A 14,291-nucleotide genomic window follows, 5' to 3' on the forward strand; every position below is an offset into this window, starting at 1 on the left:
CCTGCCTTCCTGCCTTCCTGCCTTCCTGCCTTCCTTCTTGCCTGCCTGCCTCCCTGCCTCATTCCAATTTTACATTGTCACTATATACAAATATAAGGATCATTAAGGGACTGGAGCATCTGTCGTACAAGGATAGGATAGGAGACCTGAGGCTGTTTAGTCTTGAGATGAGTAAGAGGGGACCTTATTTATGTCTAGAGATATCTGAAGAGTCAATGTAAAGAATGGACCAGTCTCTTTTCAGTGGTGCCCTGTGATAGGATCAGGGGAAACAGCACCAAGCTGCAACACAGGAAGTTCCACCTCAACATGAGGAAGACCTTCTTTTCCATGAGGATGATGGAGCACTTGAACAGGCTGCCCAGAGAGGTTGTGGAGTCTCCTTCTCTGGAGACTTTCAAGACCTGTCTGGATGAGTTCCTGTGTGTGTGCTAGGTGTTCCTGCTGCAGCAGGAGAGTTGGACTCTATGATCTTCAGAGGTCATTTCCAACCCCTATGATTCTATGATTCCATGAAATACAAAAGATTTATTTGCACAAGGACTGAAACCTTGGCTGATACTCCATGCAAGGTGAAACTGCTCCAGGAACAGCTTGAGAGCAAACCACCTTGGGGCTACACCTTTATAGGAAAGATAAGGTGTGTCCCAGGTGGTGAGTTGAAACCCTTGAAGAAGAAGATGGACTTGAACACAAATTCCTTATGTCTTGGCAAATTTTCAGGTAAACATAGTTCTTTCTCTCTTCAATGTGTAACTGGGTTTTGTTGTTTGCTTAAGCCAAAAATTGTTGCAGGGTTTGTTTGGGATAATAAAACTGTGGATTATTTTTTCTGAAAAAAAGGTATTTACCCAAAGCTATCTACATATACTGAAATTAGGATGTTCAAGCATGCATTTCTGATGAAGTAACTCCCTTGTGTTGTTTTTCTTTTAAATCTGTTTTGGCTACCAGCCTATTCAAATGGATTTTGTTCATGCTGCGTCCTCTTGAGTATTTGCAAAGCAGCTCATGAAACAAGAATGTCTCTCTCCATCAGCCTGGTACAATTGTACTTGTCTAATGGGGAATCGGGCACGTGCTTTACTGGTGCTGTGGTTTCATTAGGTCATTTGGTCAAAATGTCTTGAACCTGCTGTTCCAGATTAGTTGTAAAGACTGTTATTTTGAGGAGTGACTGTTGTTGAGCAGTGTGGCCATAATGCCCCTAGAAAATCGTCTTTCCAAGTAGCATACTGCAATAGTAAATCTGACATTGTTTCATTTTGGGTTTTGGTTGATGCATCTACCCTCCAACACCTTCAAAGCAGAGTGATCTTCTGCGAGTTGCATTGCATAAGAAGTTCTTCTTCTCTCCTGAAGTCCAAAATAAACATATAGGAACATGACCTTTTTTACCCCATCTGGGCCCAGCACTCAATGGACTCATCACCCCTCCAATGGTCAACAGAAGTAAAAAAAAACCACCAGGAATACTTCCATCCCACTTGGGATCAGGAACCCCTAAGTCACTGGCAGCAAGAAAAATCACTCATCTTCTGCCAGGCCTTCAGCAAAGGGAGGGTTTAGTTGGAGACAGTGACCCTTGGCTTCAGGCCTCTCAGTCAGTCACCATTCATTGCTGGATACTCACTCTGTCAAGCTCTTCCCTGTGAGTCCAGCACCTACTTTATTTGGGTGCTGTATGGTGGAACATGCTAGGAAACTCAGCAGCCCATTAATTCTTTCCTGATTTCTATGGGAGGCCTTCACAGAATTAAAAGATTTTCTTCAGAGGCAGCAAGTCTGATTTGAGTTCCACCATCTGTAGCAAGCACGGACCTTGCATAGTAGTATTAAAATCTGTCTTTTTATCAGCATTAAAATGCACCTGTGCTTTAGAAGCAAGTTAAGACAAAGGTTAAGAAAATGTGAACTGGGGTACAGAGTAGGCTGGGAATTGCAGTGTTCACAGGTATGCACAGCAGTGGCAACTCAGTAGGCACAGACATAGACTTCGAAGAAAAGGCCACCATGGTGTACAGTGCCTTAAACATTGGGGCATTACATTTCAGGCACTTTGGAACCAATTCTGATGTTTTGTAACTTTAGCACTTAAGTGCTTTGTGGAAGTGTTTCTAAATAGGTATCTTTCTGTGAATTTTACTGTGCAGCTCTCTGTATCTTCCTCTTCTGCATGATTTGCAACTTTGAAAGCACTGTTTGCTCAACAGAACAAATTAAATTGGTTAGGCTTCCCGCAAGCCACGTTATCTGGACAGAAATAGTAGGCTCTTGCCTCACTTCCAGTGTGGAAGTGCAGTTCTTCCAGTTCATGTCACCACAGCTTTTGTACAATGTCGTCTAGATAAGCAATTGCAAAAGAAATTGAATTTGTCCTGTCCATTAAGAGCTATTGAGTTGTGATCAGTAAACAAGAACAGCATGACGCAGGGAAGCCAGTAAGTATCGGTTTAGTTAAGCATGAAACTAAGCAACAAAGAGGGAGTGTGTACTCAAAGAATAGATACAGAGAGAAACAGAAGCACCTGGAAATAAAGGGTCTATATGTGTTTAACAAAGCGATAAACAGGCTTGTATTTTGGATGCACACTCCTTTTGTGCAGGGGTCGGTCTACCTGTCCATCCATTTTTGAACTTTGTTTAAGCCAGAGCTCGTTTTAGCAAATTCTCAGAGATGTCTTTTCTTTTTTCACCTTTAATTTTCTTCTTCCATCTCCTGTGTTTTCTGTGGCAGGATAATACCTTGCATGTTATAGATGATTTTGTGAAGAGGGGGCAGCGTTGCACTTCTGTCTCTCCATTATTTTCTGACAGCAGTAGTCATTAGGGGTTATTTAAGACCCAAAATCCTTTACTGTACTTTTTTAGCATTATTCACTTAAAACTGCCATTTTGTTGGAAGGAGTAATCTGTTCATTTGTGACTCAAAACTGCAGAACAGATACCAGTTTTGATGTCATGTGTTATGATGGAGTCCCAGAATTGCCAACAGCTGTGAGAATTATTTAGCTGATAGTTTGCTACCAAGACCTGGCAGGCTTTTAGAATACTGAAAAGTATTTTTTTGTTTGACCTCAGAAAAGCCATTTCCCAGGCTTTCCCATCACAGGTCTCTGTGGTTTGCAGATGAGCTACATGAATAAGGACCCCCATACAGAGCACCCGCAGCAAAGGTCCTGGGCTGAACAATATCAATTTGCACCACTGAGTGTTTTTTAGAGCAGTAAGAGGTGTCAGGATGGGAGAGGCACAGATGTATTTCCTTTCCTATAACCCTGTAAGTGTTTCACAGTGGACTTGTTCCAGGTAGTTGACAGTTTAATCTGTGCTGGGTCAAATGGGTTGCAGACAGTTTTTTGGTATGAAGAAATGTTACTCAGCAGGCTCAGATAGGAGTTCACCTGCCTTGGTGGAAGCAGCCCAGTGAAGTTAGGGAAGTTTCCTTTTCTGCATGTGTTTCAACCAGCTCTGCTTGGCTATGGCACCAAGATGCCTTCTGTGTCAGTCTGTGATATGTTCAGCTGTCCAGCTGGTTAGAGGCTGTAGGAGGGCTGTGGTTACTGGATAATTTGTTCTCTGTGTATGTGTATAAATGTGTACAGACTTTGCTCCAAAAATATTTCTTGCACTGTTATCTCTGCAAAGATTTTCCTTTAAAGGAAATTTAATCTGAAAGTGATCTGTGACTCCTGTTTCCACAGAGCTGCTCTCACTGAGCTGATTTTGAATACCTAATTACAAACTTAACACTTCCAGCACATAAAAATACAGAGAAACAAAAATTCTCTTATAATTTGAAATATAAAAACTTATAAATGCTCAGATTTTATATGGATCTACACCCTAGGAAAAATGGATTTAGTGACTTCTTAATGAGGCATGTACTCAGCCCCCCACAAACATGCAATTCCAAATGTGGTTTTGACACAAACTCCCATTTGTCAAATGTTATAAAAATGTCATACTTTACATTTTTAAGAGCATTTCAAAAAGTAGGATACACACCTAGGATGAACCCAATGCACTTATCCCACTGTTTTATTTATTGCTTTTGTGAAGCGTATTATGCATTCTATAAACATTTATCATATCATACATTTCCTTTAGTAAATATTTAAGTATTTATCTAGCCTATTCCAGCACAGATGTAAGCTTCCCCATGAGTGGGGGAGAAGAAGGTGTTGCTAGGTGTTGCTATACTAAGTGCTATACCAAGTGCACGACCTACTTTTGCAATAACAGTGCATCTGTTACCTAGAATAAATACATGGCTTTGACTCTGCTAAAAGATTATTTGCATGAAATAAAAAGTTCCAATGACTGGAGGCTAATTTTAATTGTATGTTTATGCAGCCCTTGATCATGATGGTAATCTCTTTTCTTATGCTTTTCAGTAACAGTAATAATTCCCTGTTTAAGGAGAGAGCCAAACTGCATTAAACACACCAGCAGGGTTGGAAGGCACAGATTTGCTGAACAGAGTGTGATCTGGCCTCTCAAATCCTGTGTTCCCCAGCCAATATGTTGTTGGCACTTTTGGTACTTGTGTTAGCCATGTTGTGGCTGAACCCTGACTTTTACTGTATGTCTGTCCTCCCTCTTACAATTAAAGGTAGGTTTCTGATTTTCCCCAACTACGTGTTGCATGATACATGTTTATTGCTGGACTGTACAGTCTTCAAAGGAAATTCAGAGAAGGTCAGTTCTTAGTAGCTCTGGAAGATGGGAGATCAACTTTGCTTTCCCCTCTAGTCAAAATATTCCAGAGACTGGAGATCACCTACAAAAATATGATGCCTTTGCCTGCAGCTTTATCATGATATGGTTACAGGCTTGTGATAACAGCACCCCAGTAAGACAAAATAATAACACAGACCCGTGGTTGCACTCTGTTTAACTTTTAACTTTATTCTGCTTATGCCTACAGCAGTTCTGTCTGATGCTGTGTGATTTGAAAGCATTCCCAACAGTCTATAAGCAAAGCCCCGGGCTCTGGTGTCCTTGCTGCTCTGTGTTCCTTTACTGACTTGCTGGCGAGTCACTTCAATCTGAAGTTAATCACATTCTTTTGAACTGTTTATGACAGCAAATTGGATGTGAAATAATAAACATTGGCAGCTCTTTTCAATAATAAAGGTATCCCAGAACTGACAGGATGTCCTATCAGTTTCTTGAAGAAAGGACTTTCATGTGTAACCTTTTAAAGCAATTGATCCATGAGTGAGCATGTTAGGGAATACTCCCTGCATCTTCTGGGTCTCTCAAGCTCTTTTAAGCATTAAAGGGCTTCAGAAGCTTTGCTTTATTTTTTTTCAAATTTAGAAAAACTGAAGAGAGATAAAAAACTCACCACTTTGATTGATTATTTGTTGGTTAGTAACAGTGTGTGGTTAACAGAGGCAGCACAGGAAAAGTAACCACTTTCTAACTTTAATCCTGAGAGATTATTTATTTCCTTCACCTTCCCTGATGGTTACAGAAATTTACTCCTATTTCACTTACTGACAAGAACACTCACATGCAGTATTAAGAGCATTGTCAATACCTAACAAATATAAATGGAACAAGATTAAGATTATTTTTTAAAGCAGAAATTTGGGCTCTTAAACAGCTCAAAAGGGCTTGCCTACCCTAGAAAATTTTTTGGTGCTTAAACAATGGTAAACCACAATGGAAAATGTGGTTTATTCCAGGCTATTTCTTCCTGTTGCCTCCTAACTCACGTTTTCACCATTTTCTTACAAAGACAATAATTAAAATAAGTTGCTGCTCACACCATGTTTCCTAACACCACGGCATTGTAGTGAAGCTGTGATGTTTGGCAAAATTTGACTTTTGGGTTGTAAGCAAACATTTTAAAGCAGGCAAATATTGTCTCACAGGGGGATGTGAGTTGGCTGAAGATTATGTTAAACATCAATTTGGAAACTTGCCCCAAATTCTGATCTTCTTACTGCTCAGGAGATAATGTTTTTCTTCACTGACCTTTTTAACACATTTCAAATTATTCCCAGATCCAGATAATAAGAAAGCATTTATGATAACTGTACATATACTACATCCTTCAATAACCTACTTCAGATTTAAATGTTGATGTATGAAGTGTTTTAGGGAGATGCTTTTGATTTATGGATCTAAGGATGGAACTTATTTTAATGGAGGTAGGCTCTTTGTTTTGCTGCTTCTGTATCATTGAGACAGTGGCACATACAAGAAAAGGATTAATGAATAGATGAAAATACTGAAGAACAGGCAGACAAAATTAAAGGTATTTCCTGTTATCATGATGGTAGCTTCTCAAGTCGATACATAGCTCTAGGATGTACAGTGGAAGCCAGCATACTGGAAAGTCAACAAGCAGCTTTATTAGAGAGGCTCTTTGGATGCTTCTGTAACTCAGTAAGGAAGAGATGACTTGTGATATATTATCCTGCTGTAGGGCAGGATGACTGGTGAAGGAGAGCAGAAGGATGTAAAAGGATGTAATATGCTGAGCTTATGCTTCCTGTGTTGTGGAAAGTGATAGCTATAAACATGATGCTGCAGTAAGGATTGCTTGGTTGCTTCAAGGTCATCCCTGACTGCCACCATTCTCATGTTGTCTTGAGTCAGGTCAGGTTTGGAAAGTGCCAGGCTGCCAGCACAAGAAAAGGCATGATGCTGGGGCATGATTGGGTGCTCAAGAGAGTGGTCCACAGAAGCCAGCGTTGCTACCAAAATCACATCTGTGCAACCACAGCCTCTGGTCTGACCATATAAAGATTTGGGTGGCAGTCCTAGCTTACAGCCCTCACCACACAATCCTGCCTTTGTGTCCCAGCACACAACCCACTTGGTTGTGCCATTAAATCACTTCCATAAACCCAGTCAGAGAATCTCCAAAAGGAACTTCAAAGAAAAGGTGTCATGTGAAAGGGCTGATCATTGCAAAGATGGCTGGCTAGTTTTGTTTGAGGTTGTAACTCTCTGAGATAAACTCATCAAATTTGCGGTGAAGTTTTTCACGTCTCCACTTTTCCCACTTTACAGCTCTTCTGTACTCATTCTGTGGTGCCCTGTTCCCTTGGTTGTATCAGTACAGCTGTTTGTGCAGCCAAGCCTTCCAGCTGGAGTGCAGGCTTTCTTAATGCTCTGGATGTACAAAAACCCAATAATGAAATGAGAGAGTTGAGATTTGTTAACGTCTCCCCATTGGAACAAAAAACAGTCTCTTCTGTCAAACCACATGACAAATCATAGAATCAAAGAATCATAGAATGGTTTGGGTTGGAAGGGACTTTGTAGATCATCTAGATCCAAGTCCCTTGCATGGGCAGGGACACGTCCCACTAGGTCGGGTTGCTCTAAGCCCCAGCTCTCTCAGCCTGTCTTCATAGGAGAGGTGCTCCAGCCCTCTGATCATCTTCATGATCCTCCCCAGGGGCTCCGTGTCCTTATGTTGGGGGCTTCAGAACTGGACACAGTGCTCCAGGTGGGGTCTCATGAGAGCTGAGTAAAGTGGGAAATCTTCGAGGTTTTTGTGCTGTAGGTTTGGACTATATGGGGAAGCCCTACCTTGCCTCCAGTCCTGACCTGAGTCTTGGGATTCTGCCGGTGTAATGGCCAAATTCCCCTCCCGTTTCTCAGCCCTGCACTGCAGAAGCAGAATGTCTTGCTGCTGTCGTGGTACCCGAGGCTGGTATCCCAGTTCCTAAACTGCAGTGGGGACCTCAGTCTCAGCACAGCCAGTGCTTATTTTGTGTTTGTGAGTGCTGAGTACACCATGAGCTGACCCAGTTACAGCGCTGGGGCAGCTCCCAGGGGCAGCGCTGGTACAGGTGAGGGTCCTACCCCTTGTGCCACCCACCGCTCGATTCAATTGCCTGGTTCACACTGGCTTGTTTTTCTTGCTCCAGCTTTCCGCCTCCAGCTTTATGCTTTCTCTGAAGGCAGTGCTGCAGTCTGCCCCACACATTTCCAGGTTTATTCCTGGTTGCAGTTGGTCTCACCAAGTAGGAAAGTATGAATTTGCAACCTTGTGGTTATTTTTATATAAGAATGTCTTAATACATGGTGGATGTTTGAGTCTAGCTTTCGATGTTTTTCAAACGGTGTCTGTATTTTGATTTTTAATTTGCCTCTGAGCAAGACTGTCTACAAACACTGGCCAAATCTGCCTATCTGGGATCTGGAAGGGGTCCCTGGAGAAAGCACTTCAAGTCATTTATTCAGCACTGGCTGCTTTTACATTTGGCTTGAAGTCTGACAACTTTCCACCAGACCTGCAGCATAGTAAAGCACATCCTCTCTATGACAGCAGTAGAGCCAAGGAGCTAGCAGGTTGCAGGAGTGAATGCTATAAAACAGATGTTATTAGTGGGCTTCACCAAGGGTGGGAGGCTGAGTACAGTAGCCCTATTACAGCTTCCAAGGTGGGCCACAAGATTGCTGTCTTATGAGCAAGCTGTGCCTGCAGTATTTGGCTCAGCATCGCATCCTGAAAATTCCAGTGCTGAGAAGCACTTTTGCACTATGAGTAAACTGTAAGCTAGATTTGAAAGGAAAGATTTTGATTAAAATCAGCATTTCAGAGCATTCAGCTGGCAGCTAGTGTGGTGTTAAGGATGGACATCGTTGGAGACTCCTGCGGTAAAGAGGCCAATGTTTGAGTGTTTAAAACCAGGTTCCATCCAGTTGTGATGGTGGTTTTTAACAGTCAGAGGGAAAAAAATATTGCTGCATATTTACACATCGGGACAGATTCTGCTCCCCTTAAAACCAATGGCAGAGTTCCCATTGATTTCCAAGGGTGCCTGCCTCAAGATGTTTGAACAGTAAATATATTCTTCTGGGTGGGAAACCAGGATAGAAATCCCTCTCACAGCCTTCTCCCAGCACTGCAAATGTCAGGGTTTTTCATCGCTGGGCTCAGAAACGCTACTTCTAATTTTCAAATCCTTTTAAAACATCAACCACTCTATGTGGCCTCACTTCACAGCTGTCAATCAGAATCAACAACCAGTATTATTTTAGCCTGTATTACCTCTCTTCTCCCTGTATGTGGAATTATTTCATTTTTATAAATATCAAATGTATCAAAGTAATTGAGAAATGTAATATTAGATACAAGCATTTGCTCTCTGAGTGCTTTTAATCAAATAATAAATGTTGATGTGCTTTAGTTTTATTGACTAAATAAATGAGCTGATCTGCTATGGATTTTTTAGTGTCATGGCTTATGCTCCATATGCATTTCCCAAAGTGAGTACATGGTGTTCATTTTTTGTCTCTCTTCCCACCTCTATCTTGATTGCAAGCTTTAGATTTGGGATTTTTAGTAATATAGCATATAAAATTTGTAGAAAGCAACTTATATTAAAAAAAACCCCAAACCACCCTATCTTCTTCCTAGAAACTTGAAACCAAAGCCTTTCTTGAATGTCCCTGAAAGCTCCTTAATGCAGAGCATTCCCTTATAAACTGTTGGCTTTGTTTTAAACCTGTAATGTATATAGAGATTTCTGTTTCAAATAGTTGTCGGAGTTGTGTAGAGTCATCTCAAATTACATAGAGCCAAAACTTCTGGCAAATTTCTCTCAACCTGTATCAACATTTACATCAATAACATTTGGTATCACTTCATGGATGGTCCACATCCAAACTTTGCAAGTGGGGATGGCGTCTGTGTGTTCAGTTTGCTATTATCTGCTGTCTACTGAAGGCTGCTGCTCTTTGGCAGGCAGTGCTTCCTAAGGATGTGATTACATGATGGACAACCTGCATATCCCATTTCTTGGTCTGAGTAAACTACAGATTTCTTTTGAGTTCTGAAATATGGAGTAAGAGAGAACAAGGACTGTCCAGAAAGGGTGGAGAAGTAGATAAAGAATGGCCTTTGATTACCAAGGTAATCAGAGATATAAAAGGGAAGTACAAAAAGCAAGTAACCAGTTCAGCTGATGTACTTGTGCTTCTAATACCACTCAGGTCTCAACACATTCTTAACCAAGCACAGCTGATAGTTGCTTGCACCACCTTGGAAATAGTTTTGAAAATTCTCCTCTGCTCCTCACTTCCCCCCTGCAAGAGGAGTATTAAATGAAGTTTTGAGCCTATGCCCATTACTTCAGGAGCAAAAGCAGCCCAACAGCTATATAAAGCCAAGCCCCTCCTGGTTCGCTGCAATGAATTCAGCTACTAGACCTTACATCTGAGGGAGCCACTGTTACAATAACAGAATTATTAGAGGTGTATCTTCATTTACATGTTGTTCTTCTCATGTGAGAGAGGTGTGTTGCTTATGCTGAAAGATAATAGACCTTATGGAAATCTCCTAAAAGGGAAGATTGAAGAACAGAAGCAATCATAGCAGAGGAGCAGTTTCACTGCCTCCTATGTCTTCTAGATCAGCTTTTACCTATGTAGGCATAGCAGGCTTGTGGGTGAGCATGGTAGTAGCCAAAGTGGGAACAGAGAAACCCCTCTTTCTCTGAGCTTTTGGTGTCCCAAAGGGGAGAGGATTCCTCTCATGGGTGCACACATGTTCCCACCCCACACTCGAGTGTGAGTAGCCCCCACTTGCTTTCTCAAACACAGACACAAAGGAAAGCTCATCACGAGTGTCTCTGCAACTTCAGTGCTTTCACAATGAAATAGCAAAGAACTCACTTACTTTATGATGCATAAGCAATGATCTACTAAGTATGCACTTTGTGTTGGAGGTGACCTCTTTCACAATCCAGCCTGTGAGAGAAGTGTATTTAAATGTTTTTAAATATTTTGCAGAGTCACGTTCAAATCTTCTTCTGTCAGTAGCTGTGCATGCAGTCAGTAAAAAAAAAACAACCACAAGATAACCTAGAAGGAAGAAAAGCTCACATTTAGTTCCTTACTTTGGCACAAATTACCCACTAGTCAGAATTTTTGAATCTCTTCACCTTTCTGAGGTAAATAAATTGAGTGCCATGCGTCTTAATATGTATGGGTCTTTCATATAAGATGTTAAAAACTGCATTGTGTAGATAATAGGTCCATTGATGAGGGACCAGACTTGAACTGGCTGACCTGGGTTCTCTTGCAGGTTCTCTCTGAGTGGCTGTAATGGGGTTAAGAAAGTCACTGAGCCTTGGAGCCCCCATTTTTAACAGCCCCTCTCCCAGTAAAGCACTTCAGGGTGTAGAAGTAAAAGTCACTACATCCAGAGGAAGTCAAGGACTGAGTGACCTATCCTGCATCATCAACAAGAACACTTTGGGTTCTTTTTTGTTGTTGTTGCTACTTTTCTTGGATTGTTTTTTTTTAGTGGTTTTTTTTTTTTCTTTTTCTTCATTTGCCTCTGACTCTCCTTTCCTCTGCTGTGCTGTTTCTGCTGGTGTTGAACACACAGTGTTTTTCAATGATGTCTCACAGGTGTATTGATTTAGAAATGAATGGTATTAATTTCCCAGTGTCCTTGTTACTGTAAGGGGTGGCAACGTGGTGTGACATCCAGTGTGATGACAATCAGTGTACTGACATGAAGCAGTATGTTGCTGTTTTGCCATGGTTGACATTTCAATAGATTAAAAAAAAACAGGTATGCTATGCAAATAATGGAGTTTTTTTGTTTGTTGTGATACTGAAAATGTGATCCAGTTTTAGGTTTGTCTGAAATGTTTAAATTTTTACTCCTTTTTTTCAAATTCTGCCCTTTTTTAAAAGGGAAAAAAGTTGTTTTGAAGTAAAACTTTGAAACGTTTCAATTACCGTCAGGGCAAAACATTTCAACGTTACTACAGTTTAACCTTGTTTTAGTCAAAAGTATTTGTGAAATTCAGCACAGCTTCACGAATGGTTTCAGCCTTCCCAGAGCTACATCTCTCTGTGAATTAGCTGTTTGCCAAATAGCAAAGAAATTAATTTACTTGGTTCTATTTATAAAAAAAAAAAAAAGTTCAGAATTCATCATTGTTCTATACAGCTTATTTTGCAGACCTGTCTCTTACTGGATAAATTAGATTAAGTTTCAGTCTTGTAGCGTGTCTATTGAAAATAGCAAACCCAAAAATCCTGGATGTTTCTCATAGTTTTTAATTTTTTTATTATTTTTTTTTTCCAGCTGTGGTAATGACATGTCATGCTATTTGTTGTCTGTGTCCATGTGGACAATTTCTACGCCTCTGTACAGTACTTCGTAAATGAGAGGGGTTTAGACTTATATAACATTGGTGCAGGTTTTGCTTCCATGTTTTCTCTTTCTCAGGCATTTAACTTGTCTGGCTGTGCCCACAAAATTACGACAATGATGCAAGGTCACCAGGGAATGCTAAAAAAATCTCCTAGGGAAAGGCAATTGGATTAATGCTATGGATTAGAATATATTTGTGCTTGACTGATTTTCCAATATCTTCGTTAACACTGGTGTTGATGACATGGTTTTTAATAGCTTTTATAACCACAAATGCAGCACGAAATGAAGCAAATAGGTCATTAATCCCTTAAAAGTACAATTTAATGCAATGCTTCATGACAGAAAGTGAGCAGGATAATAAAACCTTTACTGTTTTAAGCCACACTTAATATTTTTATGGCACAGTTGGCTTGACAAAATACTCTTTGTGAGTCATCACTTCAAAGCAAGGTCCTGGGGACCAATTAAAGTTGTGTCTGCAGCCCTCATGCATAACTGCATGTAAGCGTGAGGTATTTCAAAATATCTCTTTCAAGTAATAAGAGTTGTACCAAGATGAAGTAAATGGACCTTTTGCTTCAAGCCTTTTAATTTAATACGCCCATGTGTGGAGACACCCTCGGGGAATGAGAAATTGATTTACATTCTTTGCATGGACCCTACAGTAATTTGCATTGTCAAAATAGTGTGTGGACTTTGTCTTCAAAAAATTATATCCTTGATGGACAAACAACAGCAAGAGAGGTTGCCCTTGATTTTAAGCTTTATCTTGAAAGAGACAAAAATGCACCTATTAAGGCTGATTAAAAAGTCAGAAACACAGAAGCAGTTGCCTTGCACCCAGTTTGCAATTTCTGAGCTAACAGAACTGAAGAGATTAAGGACACACAAGAAGATCGGAGAATTTTCTCATCAAATTTAATATTTAATGTGCTATTTGACCGTGCAAGGTATTTAACCTCCCATTGTTAGATTCCACTTTGAATGAATTGGAAATACATCTTTGTTGCTCTGATGTTGCTGAGATTGCCACATACCTAATGTGGATGTTCTCATCTTAGTGGCATAGTGACCATTTTTGCATTAATTTTCTAGGGTTTTAGAGAACCAGCTTGGATAGAAAATCTTTAAAGATAACATGATGGCTTTCATACTGGAACAAGTTATATTCAGCTTATTTTTGGTTGCTTGAGGATCATCTGGATAGAATCCCATTTTTAGTTTTAAATCTCAGCTTGACAGGGTGCTGAGCCATCTCATATAAACTATAGTACTACCTAAAAAGGTTGGACCAGATGATCCTTGAGATCCCTTCCAACCTGGCATTTTATGATTCTGGGATTATTACTCTGCAAACAGCAGGTATATCATTATAATTTTTCATTGGAAGATTAAGAAAACAAATATATTCTTTTCATGTAGCATTAAATGAGCTATGTTTTCTGACAGAGACCATGTGCTTATGGAAAAATGACTCTATGCAATAATTTGATTTATGTTTTCACTGTGCTTATTCTGTGAACAAAAATAGTAAGAGATAATCTGTGTTTCAACAGGCTCATAATAAAATATTGATTGTTATTTTAACAAATATTGCTGACAAACAAAAACAGGGGGACAACAGGCAGAAAGTCAGATATTGAATCAGAAGGCAGAATTAGATCTCTATTTCCTGGGTTCCAGTCTAGAACTGTGTTTGCAGGATTGTACTCAAGCACTATGGTGGTTTTTAAAAAAATTCCATGCTACCAGAAAAAAAAACCCCAAAACACAAAACCAAATAACAACAAAACCCCCCAAAATAAGCATCAAAAAACCAAAAAATCAAACCAACCCCAAAACAACAAATAAAACAAAAACCACAACAAAATATTGAATAGTTTCAAGATCCATCCACTTCTCCCCACCAGACAATAATTTCTCAGCCACTGTCATATCTTCCTTTTTCTTTCAGCATTTCCTTGGGTTTTGATGGTGCAGTTTGTTTGTGAGTTGGGTTTGTGAGTCAGGACTGAAGAACTGGTTTACTACTGTAGGTACTGATCGTAGCATTTTTATGAGTTAGTGTCTTGACAAGTTCATAATAAATATGCTGTGAAGAAGGAAAAGAGATACTTGCATGAGTGGTAGAAATCTGAGA

The sequence above is a fragment of the Chaetura pelagica genome, unplaced genomic scaffold (genome assembly GCF_000747805.2).
Source record: "Chaetura pelagica isolate M959 unplaced genomic scaffold, ChaPel_1.0 scaffold6, whole genome shotgun sequence".
In the NCBI taxonomy this organism is placed as follows: Eukaryota; Metazoa; Chordata; class Aves; order Apodiformes; family Apodidae; genus Chaetura; species Chaetura pelagica.